The sequence below is a fragment of the Tigriopus californicus genome, chromosome 9 (assembly GCF_007210705.1).
Source record: "Tigriopus californicus strain San Diego chromosome 9, Tcal_SD_v2.1, whole genome shotgun sequence".
Taxonomy (NCBI): domain Eukaryota; kingdom Metazoa; phylum Arthropoda; class Copepoda; order Harpacticoida; family Harpacticidae; genus Tigriopus; species Tigriopus californicus.
The window spans coordinates 11664338-11681725 of NC_081448.1; the positions used below are offsets into that span (position 1 = coordinate 11664338).

The 17388-nt window shown below is 41.2% G+C and overlaps 1 protein-coding gene and 1 long non-coding RNA gene across 3 annotated transcripts in view; one reads left to right on the forward strand and one right to left on the reverse strand.

Moving 5' to 3' along the window:
• Positions 1-4475: 4475 nt before the first annotated feature.
• The window catches only part of LOC131886923 (extracellular calcium-sensing receptor-like), a 27381-nt gene continuing 14468 nt past the window's right edge, over positions 4476-17388 (forward strand). For both annotated transcript variants that reach the window (XM_059235382.1, XM_059235385.1), the window contains exon 1: positions 4476-4664. The gene's annotated coding sequence lies outside the window, so the exon portion shown is untranslated. The remainder of the gene's footprint in view (positions 4665-17388) is intronic.
• On the reverse strand, positions 6451-9072 carry LOC131886924 (uncharacterized). Its single transcript, XR_009373960.1, has 2 exons — positions 8952-9072; positions 6451-8490 (listed from the first exon to the last, which is right to left on the reverse strand). It is a non-coding gene; the product is annotated as an uncharacterized LOC131886924 (long non-coding RNA).

Here is a 17388-nt window from a genome sequence, read left to right on the forward strand (position 1 = left end):
AGGGTTTTGTAACACAACTTGCTCAAAATCACTGGATTATTGAAAATTGAATGGGCAAATGGTGCAAGTGGACTGTGATGTTTGTCTCAGTTCTCTCTCCCTAAAATGCCCAAAATTAGGGTGCCGGACCACATTTTTCCTTGCATTTTCTTTTACTTGAAATCCCTATTAATGATTTCGTAAAGCTATTCCACGGACGAAAAAAATGCATTTTTGTTCATTATTTGCCATTCTTTAGTATACTTTTGATTATTTGCATTTCGCATCGTTTTTGCCCAAAAAGCTAAGTTTTATGACTTTATTTTCTCCTTAATATTACTTTTCAGACTTCATTACTGCTGTTAGGAATGGAAGCCTTAACAGCCTTAACAACTTAACAGGAAAAAAAAAACATTTTGCACTTATTTAACTTCATATTCATATAGTATCTGATGCACAAACGAATACTTTGAATATATATACTATGTATATATAATATATACGAGTACTTTGAAAGAGGCTAGATAATTCATGGGAAATACTTCAGATGTTTAATGCAACACTTTCGAGGATTTCTATTTTGAAACGGTCAAAAGAAATCTACTTAGTCAGTTTTCTTACCTCAGGTTGACTTTGCAAAAAAGCAAAATCACTGATACAACGTAACCTAATTAACCAATTAAATCATATAGCATACTATAAAGCAAAAGTCTATATTTTGCATATGTATCTTGACATTTTGAATACAGCCTTGGTCTCCAAAGTTATTATATCAATGATTGATAACGTTTTAGACTTGTAGACCAATTGCCAAGTGGGGACTTTTACAAAGACTATCGAACTTTGCTTTTCCTAACGAGTGGAATAATTTCAACCCCCCAGACATCGATCTAACCAGAATAAAATTCACCCAAACAATAAGAGATTATCTCTTACAGAAGTACTCCACTGCTTCTTGCAAACTCAATTTGTATTTTTCTCTTTCATTACGATCATGCACCAAATACAATTTTAAAATTATTAATTTTCCTTCCATTCCTGAAGACGTTTCGCATTTTCTAGTAAACATAACAAATTAACACTTAAAATATATGCTTTACTCTGTTTTCATGTTTTTCTATATCTTTTCTTGGTCTCTTCTTTTCTTACAAATTCGAACAGATATGATTTCCTACAAGCCTTTCAATTTCATCTTGTATTTCTTCCAACTCACGCTATTGTGTTGCATCTTGGCCTCTGTAACATTATTGACTATCTATGTCATGTCTTCTTTAATTTGCCCAGGTACTGGTGAAAACAAGCCTCTGCTTACCCAGAACCTGAGGAATTACATACTCATGAAATTGTTGATATAGTTGATATATATTAAGATGCTAACTCCAAGGTTAGATGACGACATCATCCAATCATGATCAAAGTGTTCCTGAAATGAATCTATCTATATAAGAAAAAGTATTTCCATTGGTTTGGCAAAACATCTTTCCAAAGAAACGTAGCAAAGAATGGGAGTAATGCAGTGCAAGGATGCCTGAAGACATCCTTGTGCAGTGCCAAGCAAATATGTTTATTGAAGAAAGACTAACGCCCTGCTCTCTATAATAGAGTCAGAGCAAAGATGTCTTTGACATAAAATGGTCTTGTCCTAAATGCCATAATTTGTTCAAAACAGAGCATCAATAATGACTAACCAACCTTTCGACCAACTTTACTCCGACGATTCTACTTAAAAGATGACCCATGAAAGAATTTTAAGCCCCAGTTTGGAGGCAGTTTTGACCGCTGTGCCAGATCAGCCCTAAGTCCAAGGTTGCTCAGGGCTGGCAAACTCAAACTTGCTCAATGACAAAATTTAATGTTCCGTCTTGAAAATTCTATTCTTTTCCGCCATATTCCGCAACTTTTTAGGCCCATGCCAATTGAAATTTTTCCTGTCAACAAACTTTTTTATTGCACCACTTTTGTTTTATTTGGCTGTGAATTCCACCACCTGGCAATCCTGGGGAGTCTAGTTGGTTGATCGGATGATCTACGTATATATAGCTGTCTCAAATCCAGCTCCATTATTTGGAGGCTGTCAAAGCTTTTGAATTCTCCAAGCCCCGATTGCGTTAAGTATCAGTTTCTGATGCGACGCTCACAGGTTCTATGTTGGAGAATTTCTTCTACCTTCTCAGCGGACTGTAAAATCTTATCATTTCGACACACACTTGACTAATAGAAGCTTTTATTCGTCTCCAACGTTCTTTTCATAATTGTCCCTTGATCCAGTGGTGCCAGATAACCACATACTAAAAACGCCAGATGTTCCCCTTAAAAACTCCAAATCTAAACATTCACCTCCAAATTTGCTTCAAAACGCCAGAAAACCGCCAAATATCCTTTTGATATTTTAGGGCACTTGAATTTCCGATCAGATGCTTTTCCACTTGAATTGAACTTACTGGACTTCTATTTACTTTTAGTGCCATGCACAAAGCTGGCTTTCCCCACAGATTATGATAACCCAAGGAAACTAAAGCTTGTTACAGGAATATCTTGACCAAATTTTAAGTAATTTGATGCACTTGTTATGAAAGCACTTGTTATGAAACAATGGTTCTCACTCTGGGATTCCTAATTAGTAGATATTTAAACTCTACCCAAAGACAACCCATCCATTTTCCAACAATGACTGTCTTGTTTTGTCAAATTGGTGGAATGAAACAAAATTATCAACTGTCCATCCCAGTTATTCAGATAAGTCAATATCTGTTTTGTTTGTTTCGAAGTCAGATGGCAGCTCTCTTGCTCGGCCTGCCAACTGATTTTGGTTGTCCCAATTGAGGGATATTCCCACTTCGTCGTCACAGCCAACATTGATTATTACCTCACCCTCGGGAATGACCGCAGGTTCGCCCATTTAAGCTGTTTAAGCAACTCATGCTGTAATTTAAAAACCGCTAAGGCTTGAACTCGGCTTCCCAAGGATCGAAACAGGATTCGCAAATTGGAAAGCGGATGCTCTACCAATACGGTATCCCATCAAGCCTAAAATTGAGTGATATTTTCCGTATTAAAAAAGCATCTCCCAATGAACCTGGCAAACAATAGCTCGATATTGATGACAGTGTCCTTCCTTGATTAGGCCATCAAAGTGGTTTCTACCTAATTCCAAGACCAAACCCAGTATTCTTGAAGCACGTTCTGTTGGTTCCTTCTACTCACTTGTTCCATTATGCGTGTCTTTTGCTCTCGAACATGGTTATGTATGTATGTATGACTTACTGGCAACAATGACTGTCTTGTTTTGTCAAATTGGTGGAATGAAACAAAATTATCAACTGTCCATCCCAGTTATTCAGATAAGTCAATATCTATGTCCATGTACAGTACTTTTATTGCTTCTTTCATACATTTCGTATATTATTTGCCAGTGCAAGTTCCTCATCAATTGATGAAATGATTCTTCTTGATTCTTTTCCCATGAATTTATTTGAGCAAGTTTTGCGCAACATCTCACTGATTTCAAAGACAATTTGATTGTTTTTGATTAATCTGATGTTCATGGTTATTAACTTTATTCTTCTGATTTTCAAAATTAATTGATAAATATTTGGTATATGAACAGAGTTGTACATCAAACAAATCATTATTTGCCAAAAAAGCATTTGAATGTACTATGTAGCATAGGCAATCTTGTTTTATTGATACTAGAGTTACTGTTTTAATTCAACGCAATATCCTAACTTGGCGACCAAAGGAAAGCCGCGTCGTTTCCTCTCTTTAGAGTTCTTGCATAACCAGATATTCCAGATTGAGGATGCAGCAAGGTTGAGAATGCAAGGTAAATTCATGGAGATGGCACTTGTGACGGACAATTTTAGAATGGATATGGTTGCAAGAAGTTGCAGATATAATATCCTAGAGTTTTGATCTCACTTTTACACTGATTTGCAACTTTACTTCGCTTAAAGTAAAACTAGACACCATCAAAAGCTTTCAGTGGATGTAGAACATTTTTCCCAAGTCACAAATGTGAGTGACGTCACATCAAATAAAAATGTAATTCAGTTTCCAACGTCTTATAACTTATTGCATTTATTGCTCATCAACTCTTAAACGGTTGAGATCTTCGTTTGGATTCAAAAGACCCTAAATCCGTTTAATAAAAGTTCTTAAATCATTATTACCACAGATTGAGTCTTTTCATTGTACACATGATTTCAATGTTTTCGCCAAGTCAGTTAATTTTCTTTCGGCACCTTTAGCTACATACAGTATATCGACGTAGAGAGGTACGAAGCATTAACAAAAGACCGAGCGCTCGTCCAAGCTGCCAACCACCATTAGAACATATCGCAAGTAAAAACACGCACATGCTTTCCGATTGACTCCGGAGGAGAATGTAGGCGCGCAAAAACCGTCCGAGAACGAGACCATTGAGGAGAACGAGGAGGAATGACTGGAGGAAGGAAGCCGAGATGTCATGGTAATTTTCAGTTCCATTGAGACGCTCGATGTGAAAACATGCGACATTGCCGGTCAATGGAGATGGACTTTTTTCTTTCGTGTGCTCATGGTGGTCATAGTAGTTCAAGTTCTAGTAGTACTCAACAAGGGAAGAGGCATTGTCAATCCATGAAGTCGTGCCAGAAACATTGAATTGGGTGATGAACCCAGCCTTAAGCACCGTTTCCCAGTCCAAGGTAAGACCAGAAAAGCAATTTCTAATTTCACTCAGAGACTTCAACGCCGTTAATCTGGAATGTTTGTGATTCGTCACTTTGTGGTCAAACCTTGGTCAAATGTTCCAGTTGCGAGAGTCATTGTCTCTTCAACTCTCTGTTGGATAGGGGACAAAAACATTACAGAAGAGCTCTTTGGACCGTCATCCTGATGCCATTGTACCCAATGCCTAGCCTGTTCATGCATGAAGACATCTTGATTAAATCCAGGAGCAGTCTTAATTGAACTTTACAACTGACATTCTAGGTCAGAGTGCCACCATTGTCTCCCATGAAAAACGTGTCCTTAGCTATTCAGAAAAGAATGCAGCACAGTAATGTTCATTGTTCTAATTCGGTTGACTCAACGTACTCTTTGATGTCATTGTCACTCATTTCACGTTTTATCTAATCAACAAGGACACTGAAAAATGCCTAGCTGATCCACAAAATTCCAAAGTGAAATTCAGGACACGACATCTTAATTAGACCGGCTAATACATCTTGACATTACCTATAGTTAACAGCGCGCTCACAAGAATCTGGGGCAGAGCTGAAATTCTTAAGCTCATACAGCTCTTATAGTTGCTTGCATGTCACGTCTGCCCATAATTGATCTGTTTAGTCCGAAGCCACCCAAAACCACATGTACAATTATCTAATTAAAAAACTGCCTTGCCAGAAAGTTCTGACCCATTTTCGGTTGACTCGTCAAATTGGCAAACTCTAGACTGAGACCCACCCAAGTCACTTTGAGCTTGGGAAAACACTCCAGCATCCTTAAGGTACCCAAGTCATCTCCAATAACTTTGTTTTTGGCTCCAGACAACAAATAAGTTGCCGTTTCTTTGAATTTGAATAACGAAGTCACCGGCCCAAAAAAATAAGCTTAGTACGAAGTCATTTATGTCAAATCATCCATGGTTCTAGTTTTTGTTAGCATTGGGAGCAAATAAGGTAGGTTTGGGATGGGAAGAGTGGGGTAAAAATATTCACAGCAAAAAATGAACTGTGGGTGTCGAAAAAAAAAGTCGGTCATTGGATTCGAGAAGAATTTGTGTTGCTGCGTGTTGTGATTGGGAATTCAATCTTTCGGATGGAATTTCATTGAATCCAAGGGTTCGAGGGGCTTCTGAATTGATTAACGAGGAATTACCATTGGGAACAAATAAATGCGCACATGGTCCGTCTCAAGCATCATGTGATGATGCCGTGTCCACGCACATTTAAACCCAGCTTCGACTTCAAAGCTAGCTCAGAGTACAGAACAGTACAGTACATAGGGTTGAACTCGTTGAACTCTCCTCTGAGGCACGAAAACCTCAAGATTCAATGATGAATTGCTCATGTCACAAGAAAATGAGAAAACGAGCTCAACTTTTCGGGGAATTGGGAGCGCAAAGATCTTTTCCTACAACAACAACCAACCAACCAACAATGAATGCATGTTGGGGTGTACTTTTTTTGTTTCGTGTTCTCCCAGAATGCTAGTGAAATTTGGCGTCGGGCACTTCATTTTTTCATTGTTCCACTTGCTATTTCTGAGGTCGTGTGTTCTTTTTTTCCTGTCCTGCTAGATCAGGTCATGTGGCAGAGATTTGCAAGGCAAGCCAGGGTGAATGAGTGGAGACATAATTATGGGGCAAGATAAATGGTTTTCATTTCTCTTCATGATAAATGCTGAGCTTGTGACAAGCTCGTTGGTTGACTTGATGAACCACTCTTCCTTGGAACTATCATCTACAGAAAAAAGCAAAACCAAGTAGAATCGTGTATCATGTCCGTTGTTGTTGGGAGAGGAAAAATTATCGCAATTATACATCGTGCAATTAGATTTGGGGTAAACATAAAAGTGTTTCGTTTTTTGCAAATAACCAATCCGAGATTTGAAAAAAAATAAGAGAAATCGATTCAATCGAAGTTTCGGGGATGCTGGTTTCTAGGATGATTAGAAACCAACCAATGGTGAGTGGGCGTGAGAATGATGATTAACTCTGGAACATATCTGTTGTCTTTACACGAGGGAATTGATGGTTTGTTCGCACTAAATATTGAATATCTGAAATCAATACACCTATCCAAGACGAAAATCAGCATTCTGATACGCGATGCCCACCCAAGCCATTTGATGAATACCCTTCACATTCAACATAGTTTTGATGCGACTAACGAAATGATTGGCCAATTTTCCCTGTCTGTGAGGAAACCTCATTGACAGGCCGTTCATTTGGTATTTACCTTGTCTTTAGGGTTTTACTGCAGTGCACACTTTGTGGCCCGATTAGATCAACACCTCCAACGAGATGAGCATAACCAACTCGAAATGAGTGACACTCCCCCTGGAGGCGACTTTGCCGATCTCAACGACACACCCAAGCCAAGAACGTGTTGCTCGCTTCTTCTTCTTGATTATCATCTTCACAATCTCATCCATGACCCGGCAGTCTAAAAGCCTTTCAAATGCCCATCTTGGACAATAAAAGACCGCGACAAATTGCCAATTCGGGGTGTTGCATGAATTCCGCCCCTCACTTTATGATTTGGCAAGTGATTTGCATGTCAAATTTCCTTTTAATTACACTCTCCAGTGTGGCTCGCTAGCGGCGGCCTAATCTTTAAAAGCCTCTCTCTGACTTCTCGGTTGAATGCAAAGCAAAAGCAAATTCTAAGTGTGAGCCCATTGCGATTGGGTTGGCCCGTTGTTGGAATGACTTTGGGTTCTATTAATGGACTTGATGCACCCTTTCACGGGAGTGTCATCGATTATTTTCTTTCACTAACACTTTTCTTCTGTTGTATGTAACGAGGCAACTTTCCTGCCATGAAAAAGCCCATTCAGGAGGAAACTGTTCGTGTCAAGAAACAATCACGACAGTTCCAATACACTAGCAACAATTCACAGACACTTAACGGGTACTTGAAGGTACTTGTTAGTAGTTTCAGGTCCCTTGAATGTCTTAGAACTCTCTTGTGAGAGATGGGCCATTTCTTGGATCCGGGTCGCTCATCGTGATTGGGTCGTGAGCTTCTCCCAAACACGAAATTCGCACATGGCTTACCGGCACTTTTGAGTTGTGTTGCTCATTCTGTTCGTGTTGTTGCCCCCTTTTCAACCAAAAAACGTCCATCATATTGTATGATCGGGGTCCTCTATGATTGTTCTCCCCAATGCTCTCGTACTGATAAAGGTAGACAAAGAAACGAATTTTTCACAAATTGGCCCCTTTTGTACACAACGCACACCCAGACAGGGAGAGTTGGGTGAATAAAGAGCCCTCATCTGTCTATTCAAGCTCCATCACAATTGATGACAATCTTCCACCAGGAACATCGAATATCTCGAGAGTTTCTTCATAGCCCATTGAAGGGACTTTCTCGACAGGGAAACTGAGAATTATCTCAAGGGCTCTTGTCCAATGTCCAGATCGGTCATGCCACTGATATCGGGTGGGAATTGTTTGGAAGTGAGAAAGAATGCCCGAAGACATGAGTGAGACTGAACAGACTGACCCAAATCCATGAGGGGAGGATTGAGTAATGTTCCGTAGAAAAGTTTGCGCTTTTTGGACATTGCATTTTCTCCCCCACGTCCAGCCAAAACGGATCATTAGCCACACAATAACGGAAACAATCCCGTAAATTTTCTAAGGAATGGATTAAATGGAATGATCAAGCAGTTCGGCCACCATCGGTTTCCACTCGTTCTTGGGGTACAGTTCAGTAATGCATGATGGATGAAATCTCGAAACCATTTCAACATCCTCGGTTACCATCAGGACAGGGCATCACCAGCATCATCATCATTGAACTAGAAGTAGAAGAAGTGGCAGGCGCCAAATTCGGCGAGGGGAAATATCACGTTTGAATTGAAATGAAGAGTGGTATTGTTAAGATTGCCAAAAAGCCTGCTTGGATGAAAGTTGTAATCGGGTAGGACTTCACAGAATCACATCCACAATCTTCAGGTTCAACAACAGACATGGCGTGGTTGAGAATGAGCATGAAGGAGGAAAAAGAACCTCACGTCCCAAGTCAGTTTTGCCTCGCCATGATGGCACACTTCCGACGGCCGATAGGGTTATTTGTCGCCCGTTCAACGATATTACGTCGCTTGGCATTCAAGAACCCCCCATTTTCTTCTTCCTCGCCAAGATAGCCATTTGGGGGCAAAAAGAGACTATCAGAGCTTCCAGGAAGACAACATGGGTATTTCTGTTCAAAATGTGTGTATGTGTGTGTGTGTGAATGTGAGCATTGGTACATACGTACATTCACGAACATCCGCATACTTGCTTGTTTCCTCCCTGAATCCGCAATGAATTGACACGCTCCCTGAAATAGTTGTTAATTTAGCCAAACAACGAACGGTAGTACGGTGCCATGTGGTCATGAAGACGTTATTTGTACTACCACAACATGTGGAAAACTTGGGGGCTGACTTTGAAATAATTCATTTACCAAAGACCATCAACGAGAGTGGTTGGCTGGCTGCTTGCTTGCTTTGGCACACGCTTCCTGTCCACAACAGGGGTGGGTTGTAAATAGCAAGCGAGCTAATTAGCTTTTTACCTATCATCTTCACGCTCTGCTGTCCTTTTTCTCGAGGCCTTGATCTTCAAGATTTCTAGTGCACAACAAACAAATCTAGAATCTCCGCCAGTTCACGTCACGCTGGGATAAACATCATCATCAGCTGTGCCTTCCTTGACTACTGCATGCGGTATATAAAATGTAAATCCTTCCTTACTTCAGCCTCACTTGAGCTAACCAGTCACACATGTACAGATTCCATCCAAATCTTTGAGACTCGGCCAAAAATTCCTCAAATGCCAGCAATGTCTTTGAACGTATTCCGGAATCTGATCTTTCCCAAGAATTTTGAGATCAACCCTTCACTTCAAGCTTGCCGTTCCCTCAGTCACAATGGCAACTCTTCGCCTCCATTGTTGAGGGTCTTTTCCAATTCCAATCATGAGTACACATCCCACCATCCACATTTCCTTAGCAATGGTGCAACAAACAACCTTTGTACTGTTGTGGCGTTGAGTCCGTTCTGCCCAAGAATGAGGCCCAAAACACGGAAGTTGGTGGGTGAAAACCACTTGAGCGAAATTTGCCGTGTTAGATCGACAAATAGCACGCCATGAAGATCCTGCTGCCTAAGCATTCCGTGTTTAATGGCTTCAACTTGCAATGCCGTTGTGATAGCGTTTTTGGGATGGTGTGAGTGAACATCATTCAGAACCGCAGTAACGGGAATGCCTGAGACCAATCCTATTTTTGGGTTGGTCCATCTTTGAGAGTTTTGATGAGAAGAAGAAGAAAAAGCATCATTTGTTGTTTCAGAACCATCATTTATTCCCAATGGAATGGTTTTTATTGCCAAAAAATTACCTTGAAGAGATTCACCAGACAACATTTTGTTTTTAATAGTCCCTCTTATTGCCAACTTGATAATCTTATGACCAAGAATTATACTTGTAAGATCGTATTGAAGATATGCGAGGTCATCTTGGTTGTTTATTAGGGCAAGGAGCCAGTCAGACTATCATGCTAATGTTAGCAATGAGCTTGGCACATTTCCATTAGCTGCATTTAAGTTGCACAACACATGCCCAATGGGTCATTGACAAAATAGTATTTCAATTTTCCATTTTGCATTGCGATTTGTCACATATGGCTTGAACAATTGGAACTAGAAGTATTCGCTTTTCATGACTAAAACTCGACCATTTGAACACCCACGCCCTCACTAATCTTGTCAGATCATGTACGAGCACTGAAGTGGGGAATTCATTTCTAAACCAACTGGACATTGGCCTAGATCCCGTTGAATACTGGTCAATACCACTTCCTAAGGGTTGAATAGTGGACAGTAGATTTTTTCAAGAGGACATAACCTATGGTAAAAAGCAAGTGAAAAGATTATTATTATCATGAAATGTACGTATGATTTGTAAGACGAATTGTTGAAAGATTCTTCTCGCGTTAAAAAGTTACAGAGTTTAATTAAACAAAGCACTTGGATTTTAGGAGCTGTTGGCCAGCCCCAATCACTGGCTTTCATTGGGGATAAGTACACGTTGAGTTGGCAAACTTCTTCTTGGTCTGCCAATCCAACCTAATCTCGCATCTCGCTCGTTGTACTGGTGTGGGCTGATTTTCCAATCAGCGTTTTTTCAAACGGAGAAAACTGTTCTCGAGCTAGCTCCTTATGGCGATTTAACGGCTACCGTTACCGAATGCTCAAGCTCCAGAGCATAACTGAATGGGAGTAATTGCTCTGAAAATGGATGCCAAATTTAATCAAAAGCATCTTGGCATAAAATTAGGGAAGAAAATCCCCGCGTTCGATCAATTCATTCTTATGCAATTAGGTTCGGCTTTCAAGGCTCGACATTCGGAAATCTCGACCAAGGTCTGGTTCTCCTCTTAAAACCGTACTACGTATTCGGCCATAGTGAGTAAACGACATGACACATATCATTCCACCCTCTAATTAGTCATTGTAATTGTGTGACCGGGAGAGTGAGGGTGTAGAGTAGGGGGAAATCCACCCGTGTTCATTCAAATACGCTTTTGTCTTGTCACAAACTGATAAGCATGACGGTTAGTAGAATACCAGTCGAGAAGAATGCTTTTATTGTCGAACACACCTTGGAGGATAAGCGAGAAGTTTTCACTTTCTGCGTCACTCCTTGCTTGGTAGTGTTTTTTTTGGTGTTGCTGCGACGTGGGATGCTCGACAAGGCATGACAAAAGGATCACAATTTCATGAAAGTTTACCCCTGGATGATTGCTGTCGTTGTAGTCGCCATCAAGAGTTCAAGCAGAACTGCATGATTCTCTTTCAAGTCCGACGTGGATTTGTTTGCTAATTCATGGCTGGTCTTTCGTAAAAGGGAAAAACATCAGCCACACCGAGGGGATACCTTCCAATCTTAATGGAGTCCATCATTTCTTCTTCTGAGGTGGTCCACTTCTGATATATTGAAGTTTGTATTACGCCAGTCAGACCGCCGACGGATGATCCATTAAAACATCCGCCACCAAAGCACAGAGTAAAGCGCGCAAAGATAAACGATGATAATAAATGATACAAACATCTGGCGAATATGGTTCAAGTTTTGCCGTTGAACAATCTTTTATGAAGACATAATTTTCAAGTTTTGTTGCATTTGGCTACCTAGAAAAAAAAGCACTGATAAATTGTGCCCGATGTGGTATACGTATCTTCAATAGAGCAACGCAAAGGACCCACAATGACGAAAAGATTCGCCCCAAATTGCACACAACGGTCAAAGTAGAACAATGATGGCAAATAGCAACCTCTCCATTCTGATTGATTGCTGAGCAACATATCAGTGCACAAGTTGTTGCATGAAATTCACAAAATTCTTCATTTTAGCTAAATTTCCAAGAAAATGAATTGTCATGTCTCAAAATTAACTGATTTAAAGTCTGTCGATCTTGAACACAAAACATCTACTTCCTCTAACTTGAGAGAGCCCAACAATGAGCTTTACAAAAAAAAACTTATCATTGATCTCGCAATTGAGAGGAGTTATCTTGCCCTATTCTCTTTGCAATGCCCTCTTAAGAAGATGAATACTTGACTGACGATTCTCTGGTCATAGATTAGCCTCAAGCCTCAAAGATGAATGCCTCCCTCAAACGAAAGCAAATCTACAGTTTGTGGATTCTGGATATTAGCAACGACTGGTTTTCTTCACAAACATCTAGACTCACTCTTTGAGCCAATATTGGCCTTGGTTGGGTTTCCTCAATGTCTACATTATGTTACTAAATGTAGACAAAGCGAGCATCACGAAAAACAAGGGAATGTTGTCCCCCCCAAGTACGAAACTAATTCGATGTTCTGGGCTGGGAAAATTTGCTTTGAGTCATTTTTGACGCCCACTCAGCTCATCGTGATCATCATAGTTGGGCTCAAGACAACTTTCATGACTTTTAACCATTACCAACAACAACAGCAACAACCTCAACACCAACCATCATGGAGGTCGTCTGTCTCCACATTATTGCTTGTTGACTTTGAACTTGCTGTCATGTCAGAACCAATTTCCTCTCCAAACAAATGGTTTTTGAGATCCTTCTCGTTGAGGTGGTGGTTACTGTTGCTCGGCAACCCTAACTTGGCAGAACACATACCAACCAACCACATTTTGGGCGGAGGAGAGTTGATTCGTGAGCTTTTTTCCGCTTCAATTCATGGAGCTCGATCAGAACCGCTTCAACCCTTTTGATGCCCTATATTTGCATCCATTTGCAAAGTCCGATCTGATTGAACCCCGACGCAACAACAGGAAGTGAGTGTGTTCTTCTTCTACCTCGTGTTTTGGTAGATCAACGCAACACGAGGATGATCCATTCAATTATTGCATAGAGTGTGGCAATAAAAACAGCGCGAATTACAACCCACAATCTCCGACCAGGGTGAATCGAGATCCAGAAGTGATCTTCTCGTTCCTCCTCCGGCTTCGGGAGAGAAAAAAGATATTGCATGAAAGGTCAAGGAGAAAATTTAAATGTTGCTCTAACATTCTCCCAGGCTAATGATGATCCTCGTGAAGAACAATCAAGTCGTGCACTATGACAAAGAGGACTCTAGGTTAGCTCCAGGATGCTGCTCGTTGCGAGAATATCACATTTGTGGCCGATCTCTCAGTCTCACACAATATTGAAGCACTTGAGGTTGCCTGGCAAATGGAGGTGAAGGCGGACAAAGCGAACAACATCAAGCAAGCAGCAAGCATGGTAATACCCGATTTGGCATTCCAAAGAGTGATTTTTTTGATGTTCTGAATGTCAAGAATGCGTTTGTTGGAGTCAGCAGGATTTTGCTCCAGGAGGAAGGTGCGAGAATTGATATCGGTGCATCCCACATTACCCTTTCATGGAGGGGAAAAATACGGTTTACCTAATGAGTGTTGTGCGTTGATTTGCATCAGATCAGCGTCCTCTGCCGCCAGGCATTTCATGGGACGATTCAGTAGACCTCTGACGTCTCAGGAGAAGATAGCTCCATTGGCAATATGCCTTGTTTCAACCTGGTCCGTCGGAGCAAGTTTCATGACGGCTCGTCCCCTCCAACAGAAGACTAAGATTCCTTGGTCTCGACAGGTTTGCCTAATCAAGGGTGTTTAGCACCCGAAATCATAGGATTTGACATGCGAAGAGGTGTGGATGGTGGAGCTCTTCTCTATCAGCCACCTTCTGCCGCAGCGGGAAGAAATGTAAGCATCCATCAAATTGAGCTTTGAATTTGATCATCGATACTGACGTGACGACATGCAGAGAAAGGGAGGGAGAAGTAGGGAAAACACAAGCCAGTCAGGAATGTCAGTTCCGAGAGATTCTTGTTCAAGTCACCCTGAGTAGCACGAACACCACCGACACCACCGAACTGGGAAAGATCAAGTTCAAGTTTGGTTGCCGACATCAATTTCCTCCAACTTTCTTGCACACCATCAGCGAACTTCAGAGCATCTTCATGAGGAAGAAAAAAACGGAATCGACATTGTGTATATAAACATCATTTAAGTCTAAATAATACGGCGAGCATCCTGGTGCAGTGATTTAACGACCTTTAATCCTTCGACCCTTCAAACAGGCCAATTGAAATTCATTAAGAACAGGTTTTCGAATTTATAATGTCGGAATATTAATCAATCATTTCAAAATCTCATTTGCATGAAACTGCACTGTCAACATGCATTTGTCATGGGATTGAAATGTTGGTGATGATTGGCCAATAAATGATATGGCGGCAGCAAACTGGACAAATCCACACCACCCTGTCAAGTGACCTCCCCTCAAAATACTGACATTCCAAGGGGTGGGATGGATCCACATGGGCGAGTTGGTGGTGTTTTTTGTGAGCGAACTGACACAGGGTATTTTCCTGGAGCACCTTGGTGTAGCCCATGACGTTGGTAATCCATGAGCATCAACATACTAAATCTTCGGACAATCTCTGGTTATTAGAGATCTCGAGAGATAAGTTGTCAAACTCTTAGGAAAGTCGGTCTCAATAGTCAAGAGTCTCCCTTGAAAGATTTGTTACGGCTGAATTACCGGAATTGGTCCAGCTTGGCGAGATGAAAATGTACCCTATGAAGTGAAACAGGTGGATGAGAATGGCTATGGTTTCCCCCTCTTCTCCTAATAAGGCGGGTATCTCCTCGTGGACGGGATTTGAATGTGAATTGAGATGATTATTTGTCCCCTTGAAGGATGGGCCGATGCCCGGAATCGGAGCCAAGTTTTCAATGAGAGGGAAAAGCCAGCCAGAATTGAAGTCTGAGGCATCTGAAGGACACCTTGCACAACGATGACTTTATTCCATCATTATTCAATATTCTTGAATTTTGGCACTTTCAAACCATTTCGAAACTTGGAATTGAATCACAGGGTGGCATGCTGAACAAGCAAACCACCATCATTCCCTCTTAACGAGTCCTTAAGCCATGGGAGTTGATAGGAGTATGCAAACGTGAATTCAAGCTGGTCTCGTTTCTGACATGACGATTTCGCAGACCACCAGGTAATGATCTCTGGTGAGTAGTGTGGTCTTTAAGCTCTGCATAAAATTGGCTGCTGAATCGTGAAAACTACCATAACCGTTCAATTACCCAATATCCTAGTGACAGGAAACGGGTCGACGAGGGCTAGAGAAATGACCAAAGTTCATTTGGACCATTATTATTTCTGAGCAAACCACGAGCCCCATCCATCAGGTTTGCATGAGAGCTCCTTGGACTGAGAATAAACGAAGAATGAACCGTCAAGCAAGACGGATTGCGTCATTAGACGTCTAAACCCCGAAAAATCCTCTTGGGGTTCAATTCTACGTCTATGCAAAGGAATTAACCATTTTGAGGAGTGAAAGTTGGGTAGGAGGGTCAATCTCAGATGTCAAGAGCTCTTTTTTCGGAATGTTTGTTCCCAGTCTGAAGTTGAGAAGTCGACGAATATAATTATCTCCACGCCCCACTTCACACTTGCCTAAGTGGTAAAGCTTGGGTGAAAACACATCAAACTGACACATCTCTTCTTCCAACTTGTCTCAAAGGGCTTCATCCTTTCTTTCACTTTTGGCCAAGATTTTAGGACCATCTGGCCATTCATATCCATCTATACAAAAAGTCTTATCCTTGGCCGAATCAAGCCCCATTTAGCTGAACTAAACCAGGCAAAGTGATGAAAATTCAGAGGGATCTTGGCTGGCCCTGAGATGTAAATGTGAGGCTTTTAGCGAGATGACCATGAGTATTTTGATACACGAGCCATTGTTCCGGACTTGTCAATATCACCCAAGTTCGTTGGAAGAGAGGGGAAGAGTCGAGTGGTGATATAAGCACGTTTCACACCCATATCAAACACCCACTCCGTGCCAATAAAGCGATAATAGTGCCCTTCTCCGGCCATAGGGTAGAGTACTGCACGTACGTACTGTATACATCACATGTAGGAACACACAGTGCTCAAACAGTGGAGCACTGAGATCATGGCATTTGCTCTTTAAGTGCATAAACACTCGTTTCCAATACACTAGGAGCCAGGAAGTCTTCGGGGCGGAATCTTCCTGATTAATGAACCACTAATGGGCTTTGCCAAACTAGATTCAGTATCGGAAGATGGCACCCAAGACTTACCGTTAATCAGATCCAACACTTAAAGAGCCCCTATATATGATCTATGACACTAATTTTTGTCCCTGTCACTTGAGACTGATACACAATGAGATATGACCCTGGCCAGTGATTTTTCATCTGGCGTCATAACAACCAGTTGCTTTGTTGTCATGTCAATGTGACCGTTTCCTTCCTAATTATAAAGGCTCTCAATTAGATAGCGAACATGGTGGAATGTAACGATGCTGTAGTAATAAAGATGTGCTCGGGATTATTTTTATGTGTTGGTCAAGGTTTCATTCACATTTCCCTCGCAAAAAGCTGAATGCAGTTTTTCAAGCCTCGGCAATTTTCGCAAATGAGAACCTATTGGCAGCCCAGCTTGATCATGTCACTTGCTCATGCAATTTGCAAAGAGATGATCATCCAATTGCATAAATATCAGATTGCCTCACGAGCTTTGGTGACATTCACGCATGAACACGAAACTTAAGTGTGACTCTAACCCTTCTATCTGTCAAGAGCAAGACTTTCAAGAGCCTGTGATGGTTTTTATGTCTTTCAACAACCCAAGGCCCGTAAACAGAGTTAAACGACCGCATAAAAAAAATGCTAGCAAGATTTCACGACGATGCGATTTAACTTGACCCTGAAATCTAACGAAATTGGAATGAAGATTGCCTTGTCGAACTTGGTTTTATTGAAGCCGGAGCTTGAGATCTTCTTTACAGGGAAAATCGCTGATACCATCATTTGGCCTGAGATGGTGTGATCTCGTTTATGGCTCGTCATGGTGTTGTTGGAAGTGGTCAGTGTTTCAACCAACCTTGTGACTCCTATCTTTATTCCTCTGACAGGTTAGGATGCCCAAAGTCGTGACCAACATGTACCTGTCAGGTCTCTTTCCGGGTAGATAACTATTTATTGATTTATATCAACTGGATGAAAGGAATCGCCCCATAGAAAAAAATGAAGATATCTTCTTTTTGGATTCAGCACTTCCAAGTGGCTATGTTTGATTCCTCAAGATGCCGCAAAAGTCCTTGATT